We start from the raw sequence: 24,368 nt of genomic DNA on the forward strand, positions 1-24,368 counted from the left end.
AAGTGGTCCTTCAGGCAGGCCCGATTGAGGTGCTTGAAGTCAATACACATGTGGAGTGTATTATTCTTCTTTGGCACCAAGACCATGTTCGCCAACCACTCGGAGGGGTAGACCTCGCAGATGAACTCGACAGCTAGGAGCCGAGCGATCTCCTTGCCAATTGTCTTGCGCTTCTCCACGTAGGAGCGGCGCAGGTGCTCTTTCATGGGCTTGATCTTCGGGTCCACTCAGAGGCGATGCTGCGCTAGCTCCGTGGGGATCGCCGGCATGTCACAAGGCTGCCATGCGAAGATGTCCCAGTTCTCATGGAGGAACTGGATGAGCTCGGCTTCCTATTTGTCTTCGAGTGAAGTGGAGATGTTGGTCGCCAAGGCACTCGGATCGGTAGGGTGGATATGAACCTGGTTCGTCTCGCCAGCCGACTAAAAAGTGGGTTCACTAGCTGGCCGCTTTGACATGAGCAGATCCATGGCGTCCACTGCCTTCTTGTACCCATCCAACTCGGTTGCAAGGACCTGCTCGTTGGTGATCTTAGAGCCTTGATGGAGGCATTGTTGGAAATATTCCCTAGAGGCAATAATAAATTGGTTATTATTATATTTCTTTGTTCATGATAATCGTTTATTATCCATGCTAGAATTGTATTGATTGGAAACTCAAATACATGTGTAGATACATAGACAACACACTATCCCTAGGGAGCCTCTAGTTGACTAGCTCGTTGATCAAAGATGGTCAAGGTTTCCTAGACATAGACAAGTGTTGTCACTTGATAACGGGATCACATCATTAGGAGAATGATGTGATGGACAAGACAAAAACTATAAACGTAGCATATGACCGTGTCAGTTTATTGCTACTGTTTTCTGCATGTCATTGTATCTGTTCCTATGACCATGAGATCATGCAACTCCTGGACACCGAAGGAACACCTTGTGTGTATCAAACGTCGCAATGTTACTCGTGATTATAAAGGTGCTCTACAGGTATCTCCGAAGGTGTCTGTTGGGTTGGCATGGATCAAGACTGGGATTTTCACTCCGTATGACGGAGAGGTATCTCGGGGCCCACTCAATAATACAACATCACAATAAGCCTTGCAAGCAATGTGATTAAGGAGTTGGTCACAGGATCTTGTATTAAGGAACGTGTAAAGAGACTTGCCGGTAACGAGATTGAACTAGGTATGGAGATACCGATGATCGAATCTCGGGCAAGTAACATACCGAAGGACAAAGGGAACAACATATGTGATTAATTGAATCCTTGACATAGAGGTACAACCGATAAAGATCTTCGTAGAATATGTAGGAGCTAATATGGGCATCCAGGTCCCGCTATTGGTTATTGACCGGAGAATTTCTCAGGTCATGTCTACATTGTTCTCGAACCCGCAGGGTCTACACACTGAAGGTTCGGTGATGTTTGAGTATTATTGAGTTATGTGTGTTGGTAAACGAATGTTTTTCGGAGTCCCGGATGAGATCCCGGAGGTCACGAGGAGCTCCGGAATGGTCCGGAGGTAAAGGTTGAAATATAGGAAGTCCTGTTTTGGTCACCGAAAAAGTTTCAGGTACTTCAGTAGTGTACCGGGAGGGTACCGGGGGCCATCAGGAGGGATGCCTCGACCCAAAAGACCTCATGGGCTGTGGGAGGAGTCAAACCAGCCCCTAGTGGGCTGGCCGAACCAAGGAGTAAGGCCCATGTGGCTAGAGGTGGGAAAAACCCAAAGGTGGAAAAGGTGGAAAGGGTTTCCAAGGGCAGAGGAGGAATCCTACTCCTAGTAGGATTGGATAGGAATCCTCCACCTCCAATTTCGGGAAGCCTTGACGGTTTGAGGCTGCCTCCTTCCCTTCCTCCCTCCTATATATACTAGAGTATTTAGAGGAGAGAGCTAACCCTCATTGCCACGTGCTCCCTCTACTTCTCTCTAGATTTGTTTCTCCTCTAGTCTAGTTGGGAGTGCTTAGGCGAAGCCCTGCTGGATTAGTTCACCACTATCACCACCATGCCACCGTGCAGGAGAACTCATCTACCTCTCCGCCCCTCTTGCTGGATAAAGAAGGAGGGGATCGACATCGAGCTGTACGTGTGCTGACCGCGGAGGTGCCGTCCGTTCGGCACTAGATCGGGATGGATCGTGATGGGATCGCGGGACGGGCTGCGATTTGGATCGCGAAGATGTTCCACTACATCAACCGCGTTATATACGCTTCCGCTTAGTGATCTACAAGGGTATGTAGATTCACTCTCCCCTCTCGTAGATGATCATCACCATGGATAGATATTGCGTGTGCATAGGATTTTTTTTGTTTCCCATGCAACGTTCCCCAACAGTGGCATCTTGAGCTATGTCTTTGTGTAGATGACATCTCAAGTAGAACACATAGGAGTTTCTGGTCGGTGATGTTCAATTTGCTGCCCTCCTTAGTATTTTCTTGATTCGGCGGTATTGTTGGATTGAAGGGGCCCGGACCAACATTACTCGTACGCTTACGAGAGACCGATTTCATCGACTAACATGCAACTTGTTGCATAAAAATGACTGATGGGTACCTGTTTCTTCAACTTTAGTTGAATCAGATTTGACTGAGGCGGTCCTTGGAGAAGGTTAAATAGCAACTTGCATATCACCTTGTGGTTTTGTGTAAGTAAGATACAATCATACTAGATACCCATAGAAGCCACGTAAAACATGCAAACCCAAATTAGAGGACGTCTAACTTGTTTTTTCGAGGGTATGCATGTGATGTGATATGGCCGAATACATGATACGATATATTGGATGCATGAGATGATCATATTGTAATAGTTAAATATCGATTTGCACGTCGATGCTACGACAACCGGCAGGAGCCATAGGGTTGTGTTTAATTATTTGCGCTTGGTGATGCTTTGCTTTATCGCTAGTAGTAGCTTTAGTAGTAACAACATAGTTAGCGCGACAACCTCGATGGTAGCACAATGATGGAGATCATGGTGTGGCGCCGATGACATTGGAGATTGAAAGGATCGATATGGTTGACTAGAGGGGGGGGTGAATAGGCAACGACCACTTTTTAATTAAACTTAGCAAGTTAGGGTAAACAACATACGGGTTCACAAATATTACGACAATGGGGTGAACCCTAATGAAGCTAACAACGAGAGCTACTAAGACAAGTAAGAGATAGACAACAACATAATCATACAAAAAGTAAAGGTTAGACATAACCACAAGTGGAACCGATGGAGACGAGGATGTGTTACCGAAGTTCCTTCCCTTTGACAGGAAGTACGTCTCCGTCGGAGCGGTGTGGATGCACAATGCTCCCCAATAAGCCACTAAGGCCATCGTATTCTCCTCACGCCCTCGCACGATGCAAGGTACCGTGATTCCACTATGGGTGCCCTTGAAGGCGGCGACCAAACCTTTACAAACAAGGTTGGGGCAAATTCCACACAAAGCTTGGAGGCTCCCAACAAGACCACGAAGCTTCACCACAATGGAATATGGCTTCGAGGTGACCTCAACCGTCTAGGATGCTCAAACACCCAAGAGTAACAAGATCCGCAAGGTATTGGTGGGGGAATCAACTTTTCTCTTGGTGGAAGTGTGGATCTAGGCCTTCTCAACCAATCCCTAAAGAATCAACAAGTTTGATTGGCTAGGGAGAGAGATCGGGCACTTTTGAGCTTAGGAAGCAACAATGGAGCTTGGGAGGATAAGAGATAGGGTTCCACAGCTAGAAGAACCATTTATATAGTGGGGGGAAATCCAACCGTTTTCCCACTCACAGCCCGTGTCTAGCGGTACTACCGCTGGATGCAGCGGTACTACCGCTGGCTGCAGCGGTACTACCGCTAGGCCCGTGGTAGTGCAAGCACTACCACCGCCAAGAAAGTCTTCACAAAAAGGTCCGTCCACGCACAACCGCTAGGTAGGCGGTACTAAGCTCCTGGAGCGGTACTACCACTAACCATGGGCGGTACTACCGCCAACTAGCGGTACTACTGCTAGGGCTAGCGGTACTACCGCTGGGGCCAGCGGTACTACCGCTCGGCCCAGCGGTACTACCGCTGGGGGACCATTTGCAAAGACGAAGGAAACACAAAGGCGGGAGCCACTCCAAAGTTGCCAGCAAGGGGAAAATATGTGAAGTGTGCGCGTGCAAAGATTGATTCCACCCAAACCTTTCCACTATGGTTCCCCTCTTAATAGTACTACTTTCCTATGACTCAAATAAAGAGAATCGTAGAGAGCGCCGTGCTTCTGTTCCACGAACGAGGGGGCGAGTCGTGTTGTGCCGTTTACGTGTGTTATCTGAAATCTTAACACACACGGTTAGTCCTTTGCGGTACTGTCATCAATCACCAAAATTACTTAGGCATAAACTATGCCCCAACAATCTCCCCCTTTTTGGTGGATTGATGACAATACCGGATTTGCACAGAGAATAATATGAGAACAAAAAGATAGAGATATATGACAATACGGGGCATATGACTCACAACATATGATGGAAATAAATCTCACATAAGTTCATGTCTCACAAAAGATAGCAAAATAGAAGCAAACCAAGTTCGAAGCAAAACACGAAAGATAAGCAAAGCAAAGCAAAGTTCGACTCTCAAAGCAAATCCAGCTCCTAGACTCTCTCCCCCTTTGGCACAAGACACCAAAAAGGGGCACACCTAACGCCACAGGTGGTTACTCCTCATCCTCAGCATCGCCAGACTCGTCTGTACCCTCTGGATCGTCCTGCTCGTCCTCTTCCTCCTCAGCGTCAGACCACTGGTAACCTTGAGCCCACATCCAAGTAGCCTATGGAGTGATGTCGTCCTCTGATCCGCTGGAGATGTCAACATCAAGAGTCCTTAGGACACGGTTGTGCCTCTGACGGTTCTCCTTCTGAGCCACGTGCGTCTGGTACTGGCCCTTAGCTTGCATACAGAAGAGAGTCTTCATCTTATCCTGCAGTTTGATGGCCCAAGATGGCATGGCAGAAGAGCGGGACTGAGAGGCGGTTCCTCTGTCAGCAGCAGTCTCTATGTCAGTATCCATGTGTTGAGAGGAAGTTGATGGGTGGGCCCATTTATCCTTGACGCGAAGCTTGACAGGATCGTGCACAATGTAGTCAGCCTGAATGTATAATTCCTCCTGCGGATAGGTGTCTTGACACTTCTGACGGATATAAGCTAACAGATAAGGCCCGTAGATGGGAACCTTGCGCATCATGATGCAGTTCCAGAGCTCAGTGAACATCACGTCAGAAATATCAAGAGGGGCAGACTCCTTAGTCATAGCCTCCTCACAGAGCAGTAACTTCTCAGTCAGAGAGCCATGTACCTCGTCGAAGTTGCCAATGCGAGGAAAGAGGGTGTTGCGGAAGATCCGATGCATAATGTCCAGATGCCTGGGGAGCATACCTTTCTTGAAAAAGATTTGCTGCAATCTGTCCTTGACGGAAGCCCTATCAGTGGTAGCTGCGGCATGAGGACGCAACCCAAGTGGAGTGTCAGCGCCCTGGAAATCAACCTTGAGGAATGCCATGAATTCAAGCCAGGTACCGGTCATCTTCTGAGTCCCAGTCATCCACACCATGGAGCGCTCGTCATCAGGAGAGAAGTGACACGTGACATAGAACTGGGCAACAACATTGGGTTAAAGTCTGTCTTGAAAGAGATGATCTCCTTGATGCCCAGTTTGTCAATCAGAGAGAGAGCATCAACAAAATAGTCCATGTTCCGTTGAAGATGAGCCAGGTCAATCCACTGTACGGGGACAAAGTTCTTCTTGAAATTGTTGACAATATCACGGTAGATCCTGCAGTGATCCCTTGCCCAAACATGCTCAACATTCTTGATCACAGCCCGCTCTTGGAGATAGTGGTTTTGAGTGCGGAACCGCAGAAAGTCCTTAGGGGGCATGGTGCGGACGTTGATCCCCTTGTCCTTGTGAGCGGTCTTCTTGAAGGCCTGCTTTTTGGGTTGCAGACCTGAAGTGGCGGAGCCCTCTGGAGCCTCTGGGTTGCGATAATGCTTTGACTGCGTGTCCCGTGAGGGGTTCGAGCGGCGAGCACCACCTGTGACAAAAAACACACACCGAAAAAGAGCGACAAAAAGAGTCAAGGCAATGAACAAGAAAAGGCAGAAAAGTAAACACTCATTGCCAAGCACATGAAAAGAATACACTGATAATCCTCCTGGCGGTAGTACCGCTACCCCTGGCGGTAGTACCGCTGGGGTCCTAGCGGTAGTACCGCTACCCTGGTGGTAGTACCGCTGGGGTTTGATTTTCAGATCTAAAAGATAAATAGACCCCATAGATATGGCTATACGAATTTTACGAGGGGCATGGGCTGTGTGTGAACACTAAGAACTCCACCACAGCCCTAATCACCTGGGGATCACAAGTACCATCTAAATAAGCACATGCCTAGTCAAGAAAGAGCAAGTTTTAGATCTAATCCAAACATAGTTCAAGTGCTTGATCTAAAACATGTAAATCCTAGGGCATGGCAAAATAAACAGCAAAGATTCATAGGACCTACACTCCCCTTAAATATCTCCTTCATGCCATCCAAGAACAAGGCACAATATCAAAGACATGGATCCAAACCACCAATGCTCCTAACCCTAGAACAAGAACATCAACCAAGAGAAAAAAGGGAGGAGCTTTATCGGGGTTCATGGCACTTGGAGGAGGGAGGAGACGTGGAGCAAACCCTCCAATTGAACGGAGAGAAGGGGCTCCACAAATAGAGACCAAAATAGGGGGATTTCGGGGTTGGGGAGGGAGGAGCCGCGAGGAAGAAGAAAGAGGCAGGGAAAAACGGGCTCCCCCTCCTTTATATAGCCCAAGGGGTACGGGCCAGCGGTAGTACCGCTGTGGTCCTGGCGGTAGTACCGCTACCTGGCGGTAATACCGCTGGATGCAGCGGTGGTACCGCTGGGGTCCTGGCGGTAGTACCGCTCCCCTTGAAACAGCCCTAAAAATTTCCTAGTTAGGTCGTGTTAGATTGGGATCCTGGCGGTAGTACCGCTATCCCTAGCGGTAGTATCGCTGTGGTCCTGGCGGTAGTACCTCTACCCCTAGCGGTAGTACCGCTGGGGTCCTGGCGGTAGTACCGCTGCAAATGTCACAACGGGACCTAGGAGAAGAGAAGAACGTGGGCAAATGACAAGTAAGTGGAAAAAGAAGATAGCACCAAAAATATATACTGACTTGTCATTTTATATCCTTTCTTCGATATGAGAGAAAGGTGGGGGGGGGGGGGTGGCCGAGGCCACCTATGTTTGAGACAAAGGTATGACACCGCGAAGAATTATCCTTGGGTTCATGACCAATGCTCGTCTTTGAAGCACAAGTGCCATTTGACAATGGCTAAAGTGAAAGACTAGATCGATTTATGCATAATGGGGGGAGGAAAAGTTCATTGAGAGAACAACACTCCCCCTATGTCCATGCCTACATCTAGACCAAGATAGAATGCATAGTGAGGTGCAACATGCCTAGTTTCAATCCACATTACTTGAATCAATGATATTTAGCTCATGCCTTAACTCCCGGAACCTTGTTTCATCTAGAGGCTTAGTGAAAATATCTGCAAGTTGCTCTTCAGTGTGGATGAAGTGAACCTCAATATCACCTAGCTTGATATGTTCACGAATGAAGTGATGACGAATATCAATATGCTCGGTTTTGCTATGTTGCACTGGGTTGAGGGAAATCTTGATAGCACTTTGATTGTCACATAGAAGAGGCACTTTGTCACAAGTGACACCATAATCCTTTAAAGTTTGCCTCATCCATAGCAATTGTGCACAACAACTTGCAGCTGCCACATACTCAGCTTCGGTGGATGATAAAGAGACGCAATTCTGCTTCTTTGACGACCAACTTACCAATGAGCGACCAAGGAATTGGCATCCTCCAGAAGTTGACTTCCTCTCCACACAATCTCCTGCCCAATCTGAGTCAGAATAGCCAACTAGATTGAAGTTTGCTCCTTTGGGATACCAAAGGCCAAAGTTTGGGGTATGAGCCAAATATCGAAACATTTGCTTAACAGCCATATAATGACTTTCTTTTGGTGCGGATTGAAACCGTGCACATATCCCTACACTCAACATAATATCCGGTCTAGATGCACAAAGGTAAAGGAGGGATCCAATCATGGAGCGATATACCTTTTGATCCACTGCTTTACCATTGGAATCACTGTCAATCTTGCATCTTGTTGGCATGGGGAACTTGACCGGTTTGACATCTTCGAGCTCGAACCGTTTGAGCATGTCTTGAGTGTACTTGGCTTGTTTGATGAAGGTCCCTTCTGGGCCTTTTTTAATCTCGAACCCGAGGAAGAACTTCAACTCTCCCATCATGGACATCTCAAATTTCTCAGTCATTAGTGCAGCAAATTCTTCATTGAAGGAAATGTTAGGAGTGCCAGAGGTAATATCATCAACATATAGTTGGCATATGAACAAATCCCCTTTAACCCTCTTAGTAAAAAGAGTGGGATCTATCTTCCCAATTTCAAACCCACGATCTTGTAACAACTCAGTAAGATACTCATACCACGCACGTGGGGCTTGTTTAAGGCCATAGAGTGCCTTATTAAGTTTGTACACATGATTGGGGAGCTTGGGATGTTCGAATCCCGGGGGCTGTTTGACATAGACCGACTCATTTAAAGGACCATTAAGAAAGGCACTTTTCACATCCATTTGTTGTAATTTGAAGTTATGATGAGAAGCAAATGCAAGCAACATGCGAATAGATTCTAGACGAGCAACAGGGGCAAAGGTTTCACCGTAGTCGATACCCTTGACTTGGGAGTAGCCTTGAGCCACAAATCTTGCCTTGTTTCGAACCAGAATCCCATTGGAATCTTGCTTGTTCTTGAATATCCATTTGGTCCTGATGACATTATGTTCCTCCGTTGGCCTAGGCACTAAATCCCAGACTTGGTTGCGCTCGAAGTTGTCAAGTTCTTCATGCATTGGCATAAGCCAATCCTCATCATCGAGTGCTTCCTGTACCTGTTGAGGTTCACAATACGAAACAAACGCATGATGCTCACAATAATTCCAAATCTGTTGATGGGTGGATACTCCTCTTTTCAAACTGCCAAGTACATTCTTCATAAGATGTGACTTGACTCTCAGCTTGTTCGCAATCTTGTCTGCTCGATGCTCCAAGAGTTCTTCATTAGATAACGGGGGAGCATCGACTTGTTTACTTTGCTTGCCCTTGCGTCTTGAGCCGGCTGTTGGTGCTGCAGAAGCGAATTGTGAGACAGTATCCTGATCATCTTGTCCTTCGACTTGAGCAGGTTCACTAGTTTGTTCTTGTATTTGTGGTTGCTCTTGATTTTGATCTTGTGCTTCTACTTGGTCTGGATCTCGTGGTTGCACTTGATCTTGATCATGAGCAGGTTCGGAGTCTTGGCAGAGTGCTTGAATATCATGAGACACATCATCATTGTTCGACAATTTATCTTGACCTTGAGCTTGTTCATTTTGTTGAGAGTCTTCTCTTTGTTCATCGGAAGCGTGTGGGGCTTGTGGAGGTGATGGCTCCACTTGAGTAGAGCATTGTCCTTCTCCTTCGGCCACAAGGGGTTCCTCAATGGGGAGTATTTGACAAATCCCCATTCTTCTTATGGCTTGGGGAGGAATTTCATCACCTACATCACAAATACCACTTTGCTCCACTTGGGAGCCATTATTTTCATCAAACTCCACGTTACACGTCTCCTCAATGAGTCCGGTGAACTTGTTGAGGACACAGTAAGCATGAGAGTTTGTAGCATAACCAACAAAGATGCCCTCATGTGCTCTAGAATCAAATTTAGCTAAACGTGCACCTTTCTTGAGAATGAAACACTTACAACCGAATACTCGGAAGTACTTGAGATTGGGTTTGTTTCCAGTTAGAATCTCATACGGAGTCTTGTTCAAGCCTTTGCGGATATAGAGCCGATTGGATGCATGACATGCTGTGTTGATGGCCTCTGCCCAGAAGTTATATGGAGATTTGAATTCTGCCATCATTGTCCTTGCAGCGTCTATCAAGGTCCGGTTCTTCCTTTCTGCCACGCCGTTTTGTTGAGGGGTATATGGTGCAGAATATTGGTGTTTTATTCCCTCATCACCTAGAAACTCATCCAAGGTGTAGTTCTTGAACTCGGTGCCGTTGTCACTTCTAATCATCAAGATCTTTGCTTCATGTTGACGTTGCGCTTCATTAGCAAAGTTGATGATAGTTTGTTGAGTTTCACTCTTCTTTTTAAAGAAATATACCCAAGTATATCTTGAGTAGTCGTCAACAATCACCGAGCAATACTTTCTGCCTCCAAGACTATCAAATGATGGAGGGCCAAACAGATCCATATGGAGAAGCTCCAATGGCCTCTTAGTGTAGATAAGAGTCGTTGGACGATGAGCAGTTTCATGAATCTTTCCTTCACTGCAGGCACTGCAAACACGATCTTTAGCAAAACTCACATTTGTTAGTCCCCGAATATGGTCCCCTGTCAGAAGGCTTTGCAAAGATCTCATATTGACATGAGCTAAACGGCGATGCCAAAGCGAGCCCACATCAACTTTAGCCATTAAACATGTCGCGGTCTTAGTGGGTCGCTTTGACAAGTTCACCACATAAAGACCATTTTCGACATATCCAACATAGGCTACTTTAAGAGTCTTGCTCCTCGGGAGGACCACAGTATCAAGATTAAAGAATGTGAAAAAACCCATAATTGCAAGTTGACGAACCAAAAGTAAATTGTAGGCAAGTGATTCAACAAGCATGACCTTCTCAATAGATAACTCTTGAGAGACGACCACCTTACCAAATCCCAATACCTTTGATGAGGATGCATCGGCGAATTGGACATGGGTGGGCATAGATGGAGAAGGATGCACATCCACCACTAAGTCCTTGCTTCCGGTCATATGATTTGTTGCTCCACTATCGAGCAACCATGACACCCCACCGGAAGCAAACTCCTGCAATAGATCAAGGCTTGGTTTTAGGTACCCATTTTTTAGTGGGTCCTTTCATGTTAGAGACAAGGGTCTTAGGAACCCAGATAGCCCATTCAATATACTCATCGTAGGAACCAACAAATCTGGCATAAACATGCCCATCACTAGCACGACATAAGACATAAGAAGAATCAAGTTTGTCGGCTGTGTTAGTAGGAATGGTTTTGCCCTTCTTGAGGTTTCCATAGTCCACCTTGTTCATGTTCACCTTCTGGGCCCCCTCACCCTCTTTGACAAAGATGTCCATGAGGGTAGGAGATCGTTTGTTCCTGTTCCTCCTTTTACCTTTTGACTTGGAGGTAAGTCCAAGTCCCTCCTTTCCTACAACACCTTTTTGAGTGCTCAAGAGGTCGTTCAGGCTCTTCTCACCTTGTATGCATGCCACAAGGCCCTTCTCAAGTTTCTCCTTTAACTTGGCATTTTCCTCCATAAGATGTACATGCTCACAGCAGGTATTAGTTGCACAAGCATTATCAATTAACACAAAGGGAGGACAAGTAGAGATCTCCTTGGTAAGCTTTGCTTGGAGTTGATCATGAGACTCTTTCAGAGAGAAATGAACACCTTTCAAGACCTTGTGGGCCTTGTCAAGTGTGTCAAACTCCTCTTTGAGTCTGTCATGGCCAACCCCAAGGGCATACTTTTCATACTTAAGCATACGAGTAAGAACAACATCATGATCTAGTTTCTTTTGCATTTTAGCGCAGTCATCGTTATATGACTCCTCAAGAGCCAAACGAAGAGTGCGCTCCTTTTCTAGAGCAAGAGATAATTCAGAAATTTCATCGGCATAGTCACGACTGTGTCCGTGAAGCTCGGAGATGGTCTCCTCATGAGACTCAATGAGGTCAGTGGCCTCACCCAGTTGTTCCAAGAGAGCAACAAAGTGCTTCTTGGATTCTCCCTTAATAGTGCACAGAAACTTGTCAAGATCATGCTCATTAAGTTCCACAACATCACTATCATCAACACAGTTTAACAATGAAGGAGCAGTAGCGATGTTGGTCTTAATGATGGGAGTTACCTGATTGATACCTTTTGCCATGAGGCACTTGGTGATGTGGTTCTCGTTGGGGGCGTTGAAGAGAGACACCTTCTGGGGAGAGGTAGTGGCAATAGCAACAGTCGCCGTTGCCACAGTATCATCATCATCATCATCATCGGAAGGGTACTCTTCAAGGGCCACCATCCCTTTTGGGTGGGGTTTCTTCACAAAGTTGTTCTTGATTGGAAATGATTTGGTTTTGTCTTTGCGAATGAGCTTGCCCCCGTTGTCTTCCCTTTTCTCATAGGGACATTCGGCCACGAAGTGACTCACGTTACCATAGTTATAACATGTCCTTACTCGTTGTTTGGGTTTGAATCCACTCGAGTTGTTCTTGGTGAAGGTGGGTCTTGAGTTCCTCTTGTTGCCCCAGAATTGCCTTGATGCAAGAGCCATGTGCTCATGATAGGCATACTTTGTGTCTTCAGGGCAGCCTCCTCTTCCTCATCCTCTTCTTCTTCTTCAAGCATTGCTTTTGCTTTCAACGCAAGGTTGGGTGAAGTTGTCTTTGAGCGAACACGAGCAAGTGCATTGTCGGCTGTTTCGTTCATGATTGACATTGCAATGAATTCATCCAACACCTCACTGGAAGACAAGGAGTGGAAGTCTGGCCGCTGACGAATGACAAATGACATGGCTTTGTTGAAAGGCATGATGGCTTTAAGAAACTTGCGCTTGACCCATGTATCATCCACATCCTTGCTCCCATGATCCTTGAGTGCCACATCAATAGCAGTCACCCTCCGATAGAGATCACCAGGGTCCTCATCTTCCTTCATCACAAACTCATCGGCCTTATCAAGTATCACTTCATAGTTGGATCGTTGAATGCTTGAGCTTCCCTTGTACAACACCATAATATGCTCCCAACAATCCTTGGAGAAAGTGAAGGGAGGCAAGTGAGGAAGATCTTCAGGTGGCACTGCGGACTGGAGAATAAACAAAGCGGAGTGATTGTATTGATTGTCTGCATCTTCTCTTGGAGTGAGGTTGCTTGGATCATGGGGATACTATCCTAGCTCGATGATTCTCCACAAGTTTGTTGAGCTGTGATTCAAATGAGACTTAATAGAAAATACCCAGTTAGCAAAGTCACCTTTTACAAGCTTAGGAGGAGGACCAACAGGATTAAGACGTGGTGCGGGAACGGATCCTCCATAGACCATGGGGGGGGGGGTGGAACTGAGGCATATGTTCCAGTCCCATCCTTTTCGTGAGATGAGGAAGGTCGCATACCTTTAGCCGCTTCCTTAGAGGAGTTGGCCTCGAATCGGTGACGGTGGGTTTAACCACTATAGCCGGTTCGGGTGGACTTTTAAATCCCTCAATTAACTCTTTAAGCATGGTCTTGACTTCGTTCTTCAAGGATGTCTTGAGGGCGGCCATAGCCGTATTCAAGTCGTCCCTTGTGACCGAAGTCAAGTCCATGGCCTCGGGTTGCCCATGGTTAATTCCCTCTTTGCCTTCCATACTCTTCGGGTGGTTAAACCCTTAATAAAGAGACGTGGCTCTGATACCAATTGAAAGGATCGATATGGTTGACTAGAGGGGGGGGGTGAATAGGCAACAACCACTTTTTAATTAAACTTAGCAAGTTAGGGTAAACAACATACGGGTTCACAAATATTACGACAATGGGGTGAACCCTAATGAAGCTAACAACGAGAGATACTAAGACAAGTAAGAGATAGACAACAACATAGGCATACATAAAGTAAAGGTTAGAGATAACCACAAGTGGAACCGATGGAGACGAGGATGTGTTACCGAAGTTCCTTCCCTTTGACAGGAAGTACGTCTCCGTTGGAGCGGTGTGGAGGAACAATGCTCCGCAATAAGCCACTAAGGCCACCGTATTCTCCTCACGCCCTCGCACGATGCAAGGTACCGTGATTCCACTATAGGTGCCCTTGAAGGCGGTGACCGAACCTTTACAAACAAGGTTGGGGCATACTCCACACAAAGCTTGGAGGCTCCCAACAAGACCACGAAGCTTCACCACAATGGAATATGGCTTCGAGGTGACCTCAACCGTCTAGGATGCTCAAACACCCAAGAGTAACAAGATCCGCAAGGGATTGGTGGGGGAATCAACTTTTCTCTTGGTGGAAGTGTGGATCTAGGCCTTCTCAACCAATCCCTAAAGAATCAACAAGTTTGATTGGCTAGGGAGAGAGATCGGGCACTTTTGAGCTTAGGGAGCAACAATGGAGATTTGGAGGATAAGAGATAGGGTTCCACAGCTAGAAGAACCCTTTATATAATGGGGGGAAAATCCAACCGTTTTCCCACTCACAGCCCGTGTCTAGCGGTACTACCGCTCGCACTCCAGCGGTACAACCGCTGGCTGCAGCGGTACTACCGTTGGGCCCTTGGTAGTGCAAGCACTACCACCGCCAAGAAAGTCTTCGCAAAAAGGTCCGTCCACGCACAACCGCTAGGCAGACGGTACTAAGCTCCTGGAGCGGTACTACCGCTGACCAGGGGCGGTACTACCGCCAGCTAGCGGTACTACCACTGGCTGCAGCGGTACTACCGCTAGCACTCCAGCGGTACTACCGCTAGGCCTAGCGGTACTACCGCTGGGGGACCATTTGCAAAGACGAAGGAAACACAAAGGCGGGAGCCACTCCAAAGTTGCGGCAAGGGGAAAATATGTGAAGTGTGCGCGTGCAAAGATTGATTCCACCCAAACCTTTCCACTACGGTTCCCCTCTTAATAGTACGGCTTTCCTATGACTGAAATAAAGAGAATCATAGAGAGCGCTGTGCTTCTGTTCCACGAACGAGGGGCGAGTCGTCTTGTGCCGTTGACGTGAGCTATCTGAAATCTTAACACACATGGTTAGTCCTTTAGGGTACTATCATCAATCACCAAAATTACTTAGGCATAAACTATGCCCCAACAGAGATCATGCCGGTTCTTTGATGATGGAGATCAAGAAGCACAAGTAATGCCCATATCATGTCACTTATGATTTGCATGTGATGTTAATCCTTTTACGCACCTTATTTTGCTTAGGACGACAGTAGCATTATAAGGTGATCGCTCACTAAAATTTGAAGATAAAATTGTGTTCCACCCAACTGTGCACCGTTGCGACAGTTCGTCGTTTCGAGACACCACGTGATGATCGGGTGAGATAGACTCAATGTTCACATACAAGGGTGCCAAACAGTTGCACACACAGAACACTCGGTTTAAATTGACGAGCCTAGCATGTACAGACATGGCCTCAGAACACAAGAGACCGAAAGGTCGAGCATGAATCATATAGTTGATATGATCAACATGGAGGTGTTCACCATTGAAGCTAAACTCAACTCATGTGATGATCGGACTCGAATGACTAGAGGGATGTCAAATTGAGTGTGAGTTCTAAAGTAATATGATTAATTGAACTCATTATAATGAACATAGTCAAAAGGTTTGTGCAAATTATGTTGTAGCTTGTGATGTAGCTCTATTGTTTTTAATATGTTCCTAGAGAAAATTTAGTTGAAAGATGATGGTAGAAATTATGTGGAGTGGGTTTGTAAACTGAGGATTGTCCTCATTGCTGCACAGAAGTCTTATATCCTTAATACACTGCTCCGTGTGCTGAACCCTGAACATCATTTGTGGATGTTGCGAACATCTAACATACATGTTATTGATGACTACATGATAGTTCAATGCGTAATACTTAACGACTTAGAATTGAGGAACCAAAGACGTTTCAAATGTCACAAAACATATGAGATGTTCCTGGAGCTGAAATTGGGATTTCAGGCTCGTGCCCGCGTTGAGAGGTATGAGACTTCCAAGATTGTTTGTCTACAAAGTAAGGGAGAAAAGCTCAATCGTTGAGCTTGTGCTCAGATTGTCTGAGTACTACAATCGCTTGAATCGAGTGGGAGTTGATCTTCTAGATAAGATAGTGATGGTTCTCCAAAGTCACTGCCACCAAGCTACTAGAGCTTTGTGATGAACTATAACAAATCAAGAACAGATATGATGATCCTTGAGCTATTCATGATGTTTCACACCGCGAAAGTAGAAATAAAAAGGAGCATAAATTGTTGATGGTTAGTAAAACCACTAGTTTCAAGAAGGGCAAGGGCAAGAAGGGATACTTCATGAAACAACAAACCAGTTGCTACTCTAGTGAAGAGACCCAAGGTTGAACCCAAACCTGCGACTAAGTGCTTCTGTTATGAGGGGAAAGGTCACTGAAGCGGAACTACCCTAGATACTTGGTAGATGAGAAGGCTGGCAAAGTCGACAAAAGTATATTGGATATACGTGATATTGATGTGTACCTTACTAGTACTCCTTGTAGCACGAGGGTATTAGATACCGGTTCAGTTGCCAAGTGTTAGTAACTCGAAATTATAAGCTACGGATTAAATGGATACTAGAAAGGGTGAGGTGACGATATGTGTTGGAAGTAATTCCAAGGTTGATGTGATCAACATCGCACGCTCCCTCTACCATCGAGATTAGTGTTAAACCTAAATAGTTGTTATTTGGTGTTTGCGTTGAGCATAGACATGATTAGATTGTGTTTATCACAATACGGTTATACATTTAAAGAGAATAATGGTTACTTTGTTTATTTGAATAATACCTTCAATGGTCTTGCACCTAAAATGAATGGTTTATTGAAGCTCGATCGTAGTGATGCACATGTTCATAATATTGATGCCAAAAGATACAAAGTAGTAATGATAGTACCACTTACTTGTGGCACTGCCACTTAGTCATATTGGTATAAAACGCATGAAGAAGCTCCATGCCAATGGATCTTTGGACTCACTCGTTTTTCAAACGTTTGAGACATGCAAACCATATCTATTGGTATAAACGCATGAAGAAACTCCATGCAGATGGATCGTTTGGACTCACTTGATTTTGAATTAATTGAGACCTGCAAATTATACCACATGGGCAAGATGATTGAAGGCCTCGTTTTCAAGTGAGATGGAATGAAGAAGTAACTTGTTGGAAGTAATACATTCTGATGTGTGCATTCCAATGAGTGTTGAGGCACGCAGTGGATATCCTTATGTTCTTACTTCACTGACGATTTGAGTAGATACAAGAGTATTTTCTTGATGAATCACAAGTCTGAAACGTTTAAAAGTTCAAGCTATTTCAGAGTGAAGATCGTCGTGACAAGAGGATAATATGTCTACGATGTGATCGTGGAGGTAAAATAATAAGTTGCAAGTTTGGTAAACATTTAAGACATTGTGGAAATTGTTTCACAATGAATGCCACCTAGAACACCATGGTGTAATGGTGTGTCCGAACATCATAGCCACGCCCTATTGGATGTGGTGCATACTATGATGTCTCTTATCGGATTACCACTATTGTTTTTGGGTTAGGCATTAGAGACAACCGCGGTCACTTTAATTAGGGCACCACGTAATTCTGTTGAGATGACGCCGTATGAACTATGGTTTGGAGAAACCTAAGCTATCGTTTCTTAAAAGTTTGGGGCTGCGACGCTTATGTGAAAAAGTTCCAGCCTGATAAGCTCGAACCCAAAGCGGATAAATGCATCATCATAGGACACCCAAAGCAATTGGGTATACCTCCTATCTCAGATCCGGAAGCAAAGTGTTTGTTTCTAGAAACGGGTCCTTTCTTATGGAAAAGTTTCTCTCGAAAGAATTGAGTGGGAGGATGGTGGAAACTTGATGAGGTTATTAAACCGTCACTTCAACCGGTGTGTAGCAGGGCGCGGGAAGTTGTTCATGTGGTGCCTACACCAATTGAACTGGAAGCTGATGATAGTGATCATGAAGCTTCAGATCATGTTATTACAATCCTCGTAGGTCGACAAGGTCACAAACTGCTATAGAGTGGTATGGTAACCCTGTCTTGGAGGTCATGTTGTTGGACAACAATGAACCTACGAGCCATGGAGAAGCGATGGTGGGCCCGGATTCTGACAAATGGTTGGTCGTCATGAAATCCGAGGTAGGATCCATGTATAAAAACAAATTGTAGACTTTGGAAGAACTACTTGATGGTCGTAAGACTATTAAGTACAGATGGATCTTTAAAAAGAAGACATATGATGATGGTGAAAAGTCACCATTAAGAAAGCTTGACTTGTCCCAAAAATGTTTTCGAGAAGTTCAAAGAGTTGACTATGAGGAGACTCTCTCACTCATAGTGATGGTAAGAGTCTATTGCAATTATGTTAGCAGTTGCTGCATTATTTATGAAATTTTGTAGATAGGATGTCAAAACATTGTTTCCTCGATGGTTTCCTTGAGGAAAGGTTGTATGTGATACAAACAGAGGTTCTGTCAATCCTAAGGATGCTAACAAGTATGCAAGCTCTAGTGATCCTTCTATGGACTGGAGCAAGCATCTAGGAGTTGGAATATACGCTTTGATGAGATGATCAAAATTTTTAGGTTTATACAAGGTTTGTGAGAAACTTGTATTTCCAAAGAAGTGAGTGGGATCACTATAGAATTTCTAGTTAGTATATGTGATTGACATATTTTTGATCGGAAATGATGTAAAATTTCTGGAAAGCATATAGGATTGTTTGAAAGGTGTTTTTCAAAGGAAAACCTGAATTGTGCTACTTGGACATTGATCATAAAGATCTATAGAGATAGATCAAAACGCTTAATAGAACTTTCAAATGAATACATACCATAACAAGATTTTTGAAGGAGTTCAAAATGGATCAGATAAAGAAGGAGTTCTTGACTGTATTGTAAGGTGTGAGTATTGAGTAAGACTCAAAGCCCGACCATGGCAGAAGAAAGAGAAAGGACGAAGGTCGTCCCCTATGCATTAGCCGTAGGCTCTATAGTATGCTATGAAATGTGCCGCACGTGATGTGTGCATTGCCATGAATCCGTCAAGGGGTACAAAAGTTATCCAGGAATGGATTACTGGACAACGGTAAAAAATTATCCTTAGTAACTAGTGGACTAAGGATTTTTTCTTGATTATGGAGGTGATAAAAGAGTTCGTCGTAAAGTGTTACATCGATGCAAGCTTTGACACTAATCCGGATAACTCTAAGAAGTAATCCGGATTCATATAGTGGGGTAGTCGGTTGGAATTGTTCCAAGTGGGGCGTAGTAGCAACATCTACAATATGACATAGAGATTTGTAAAGTACCCATGGATTTGAATGTTTGAGACCCATTGACTAAAAACCTCTCTCACAAGCCAGATATGATAAACCCCATAACTATATGGGTGTTAGATTCATTACAATTACATAGTGATGTGAACTAGATTATTGACTCTAGTGCAAGTGGGAGACTCTTGAAAATATGCCCTCGAGGCAATAATAGATTGGTTATTATTATATTTCCTTGTTCACGATAATCGTATATTATCCATGCTAGAATTTTATTGATTGGAAACTCAAATACATGTGTGGATACATAGACAAGACACTATCCCTAGTGAGCCTCTAGTTACTAGCTCGTTGATCAAAGATGGTCAAGGTTTCCTGGCCATAGACAAGTGTTGTCACTTGATAATGGGATCACATCATTAGGCGAATGATGTGATGGAAAAGACCCAAACTATAGACATAGTATATGATCGTGTCAGTTTATTGCAACTGTTTTATGCATGTCAATGTATCTGTTTCTATGACCATGAGATCATGCAACTCCCAGACACCGGAGGAATACCTTGTGTGTATCAAACGTCGCAACGTTACTAGGTGCCTATAAAGGTGCCCTACAGGTATCTCCGAAGGTGTCTGTTTGGTTGGCATGGATCAAGACTGAGATTTGTCACTCCGTATGAGGGAGAGATATCTCCGGGCCCACTCGGTAATACAACATCACAATAAGCCTAGCAAGCAATGGACTAAGGAGTGGTCACGAGATCTTGTATTAAGGAATGAGTAAAGAGACTTGCCGGTAACGAGATTTAACAAGGTATGGAGATACCGACGATCGAATCTCGGGCAAGTAACATACCGAAGGACAAAGGGAACAACATACGGGATTAACTGAATCCTTGACATAGAGGTTGTAAGTGCATCTAGTGCCCTTAGTGATTTTGATGGTTTGAAGACTTAAAGGTTAAGAGACTAATGTGTTTGTAAGTGTACACAAGCTCTATAAGTCGATGAGGAGTTTGAGTTATACGATGAATATCGACCCCTAAAAATGTATGTCTTCGACTGAAGACTTTGGTCTTACCTTGAAGACTGTGATCGCGAAGAAATTGCGATGAAATTGATATTCCTCATGAAGATATTGAAGATGAGGAATTCGGTGTGTCCTCAAGAAAAATAGCGTGAAAACTTTGAAGCGTGAAGATTTATTCTTTCTGTTTCATTTTCTTTACTCTTGATTCATAGGAACACCGTACTGTTAAAGAGGGTCGAGGTAATACTACGAAATTAATTTCCTCATGATGCTCAATGCAAGCCTAAGCCTACCAAAGCCTCAAAGAGAGGAATACGAGAGATATGAGGACTTCCACAGTTGAAAGTTCCGACCGTTTCCGCGACACACGCCACCTCAGTGATCTTATCCACCCAACGGTCACATTATTTAAGGGAATTTATGTCAAATCATGTCGGGATGCTCCCAGGCTATAAATAGCCGCCCCCACAACCACTAGCTGGCTGGCTCCTCTGAGAGAAACTAACACTTCTCATTTATAGCTATCCAAATTCCTCAAAGCCTTCGAGAGAAAATCATCAAGTGAGGAAATACCCCAAACCCATTTATACCAAGTGATTGAGCATCACTCAAGAATTTGTTCCTGCGTGGAACTAAAGCCTTTTACCTTGGAGGTCTGTGCATCCACCAGACGGTTAGGCGTCATGGTCTAGAGTATCTAGCAGTCAATTGTGGATCGCCGGGTGACCGAGTTTGTGAGGGTTTGGATGTCTGCCCTGAAGACTTGCCACGAGTGTTGGGCGAGGACTGTGTGTTCTTAGCTCAAGGAGAATATGGTAGGGATTGTGTGTCCCGGGACTGTGTGTCCTTTGGTTTCAATATCAAGCCTCTCCAAATGAGACGTACAACTGTCACAACAGTTGGAACTGGGTCGTCAACAACTATCTTCATCGTGATACGGGCTCTATTTCTTCAACTCTTTAATTTCCTCAAAATTGTATGTTGAAGACTTTCATCTATGTCGTTTCAAGAATTTGCTTGAAGACTTTCTCTAAATTTCCTCAACCTCAAATTCTTCACTTGAGTTAATCTTCACCTGTGTTCTTTGTACCTGCGTACTGTGCAAACCGATTCTCATAATCTTCACCAAGTAATCTGTAGTAGTAGTCTTTGCACTTCTCATCCTACGCTATTTCGGCTGCACTTAATTCATCATAGAGGAATTTCCTCACAAGGAATTTCCTCAACGATGAAATTCTAAAAATCGCCAATTCACCCCCCTCTAGTTGATATAACGCACTTTCAGATGTTCAACCAATAAAGATCTTCATAGAATATGTAGGAGCTAATATGGGCATCTAGGTCCCGCTATTGGTTATTCACCGGATAATGTCTCAGGTCATGTCTACATAGTTCTTGAACCCGCATGGTCTACACACTTAAGGTTCAGTGACGTTTTGGTATTATTGAGTTATGTGTGTTGGTAAACGAAAGTTGTTCAGAGTCCTGGATGAGATCCCGGACGTCATGAGGAGCTCCGGAATGGTTCAGAGGTAAATATTGATATATAGGAAGTCCTGTTTTGGTCACCGGAAAAGTTTCAGGTACTTCGGTAGTGTACCGGAGAGCCGGGAGGGTCCCGGTGCCATCGGGATGGGTGTGTCGACCGAAAAGACATCATGGGTGATACGTCTCAAATGTATCTACAATTTTTGATGGTTTCATGCTGTTATCTTGTCTTCTTTGGTTGTTTTATGTACCTTTTATATCTTTTTTTGGGACTAAATTATTAATTCAGTGCCAAGTGCCAGTTCTTGTTTTTTCCGTGTTTTTGACTCTTTTCAGATCTGATTTTGGAACGGAGTCCAAACGGAATAAAGACCCTGATATGATTGTTTCCCGAACGGCAGAAGATCAGAGCGCCTTTGGGCCAAGCCAGGTGGGCTCCATGGATCCCACAAGCCCCCACTCCGCCACCAGGGGGGAGGCGGCGATGGGCAGGCTTGTGGCCTCCCTGGCCGCCCCGTGACCTAGATCCTTTGCCTATATATTCCCAAATATTCCGCAAAAATCAGGGGAGCCTCGAAAATACTTTTCCGCCGCACAAGCTTCCGTTTCCGCGAGATCTCATCTGGAGACCCTTCCCAGCGCCCTGCCGGAGGGGACTTTGGAGTTGGAGGGCTTATTCATCATCATCATCGCCCCTCCAGTGACTCGTGAGTAGTTCACTTCAGACCTACAGGTCTGTAGTTAGTAGCTAGATGGCTTCTTCTCTCTCTTGGATCTTCAGTACAAAGTTCTCCATGATCTTCATGGAGATCTATCCAATGTAATCTTCTTTGGCAGTGTGTTTGTCAAGATCCGATGAATTGTGGATATATGATCATATTATCTATGATATATATTTGAGTCTTTGCTGATTTCTTATATGCATGATTTGATATCCTTGTAAGTCTCTCCGAGTCTTGGGTTTTGTTTGGCCAACTAGATCTATGATTCTTGCAATGGGAGAAGTGCTTGGTTTTGGGTTCTACCATGTGGTGACCTTTCCCAGTGACAGTAGGGGCAGCAAGGCACACATCAAGTAGTTGCCATGAAGGGTAAAAAGATGGGTTTTTTTAACCATTGGTTTGAGATTATCCCTCTACATCATGTCATCTTGCTTAAGGCGTTACTCTGTTCTTATGAACTTAATACACTAGATGCATGCTGGATAGCGGTCGACGTGTGGAGTAATAGTAGTAGATGCAGAAAGTATCGGTCTACTTGTTTGGGACGTGATGCCTATAGATATAATCATTGCATAGATTTCGTCATGACTTTGCGCGTTTCTATCAATTGCTCGACAGTAATTTGTTCACCCACTGTCTACTTGCTTTCATGAGAGAAGCCACTAGTAAACACTACGGCCCCCGGGTCTATTCACATCCATCGTTTACACCTCCACTTTTACTTTGCTTTGTTACTTTGTTTCTTTCAGTTCTCACTTGGCAAACAATCTATAAGGGATTGACAACCCCTTCATAGCGTTGGGAGCAAGCTTTTGTGTTTGTGCAGGATCTTGAGATACTCCTCCACTGGATTGACACCTTGGTTCTGAAACTGGGGGAAATACTTACCGTCGCTGTGCTACATCACCCTTTCCGCTTCAAGGGAACACCAGCGCAAGGCTCCAAGGCCACGGGGGAAATCCTTTGCATACTTGCCTAGGAAGTCCCTTAAGGCGTAGCCGCAGCTGAAGGATTCCTGGTGCCGTCGACACACCTGTTTCTGGCGCCACTGGAAAGACTTCTGTGCATTAGCATAGCTGACATTAGAAGCATTTCTGGGGCCGTTGCCGGGGAGGAGAAATCAAGATCTATCCAAGTAGGTCTCACAAACTCTTCTCTTGCATTTACTTTTGTTGCGAGTTGCCTCTCGTTTTCCTCTCCCCCACTTCACATTTTCCGTTTTCGTTTGCTTTTCTCCTTTGCCGTTTTATTTTGCCTTTGTCGTTCCCTTTCGCCTGTCTTCTCTTAGGTTTGTTCGTGACAGACCTTTCCTCATGGGCAAACCAAACTATTTCAGAAAATTGGAAGAGATTGAAACTAATGTCAAAAGTTTCATGTCTTCTCAGTTTGACCAAAATAGTTACTTCTGTAGGGAATTAAAAGAGCAAAATTCCTTTTTGGTCTGTTTGAATAAAGAGGTTGATGATATGGCCAATGATTTCCTTGCACTTAGTTCTCAGTTTGCCCACCTTGAAAAATTGGTGGGCCAAATTTCTGACAAGCAGGATACCTTACTCAATAAGATGACAGCTAAACCTGAAATTTGTGATGCAAATCACGAAGATCTTAAAGTGCTTGGTGTGTCTCCTCTTGAATCTTTGTTTTCGCGTGTCAAACCTACTTATGGAGGGTCTGGATATGAATCCACTTTGGTTGAAAAACGCCCCAATGATTCAAAGTCCACCTATCTTGATGATAAAGGTGTGGAGAGTGGAGTAGAAGAAGTCAAAATTTTGGGTAGTAATGAAACTCCCACTTTGGATTTCAAGGAATTCAATTATGATAATTTCTCCTTGTTTGAATGCATTTCTTTGTTGCAATCCATTGCAGACTCTCCACATGCTTATAGCCAAAGTAAAGCCTTTACCGCGCATATCATAGATGGTATGATGAAATCTCTT

Source organism: Hordeum vulgare, chromosome 5H, assembly GCF_904849725.1.
Source record: "Hordeum vulgare subsp. vulgare chromosome 5H, MorexV3_pseudomolecules_assembly, whole genome shotgun sequence".
NCBI lineage: Eukaryota > Viridiplantae > Streptophyta > Magnoliopsida > Poales > Poaceae > Hordeum > Hordeum vulgare.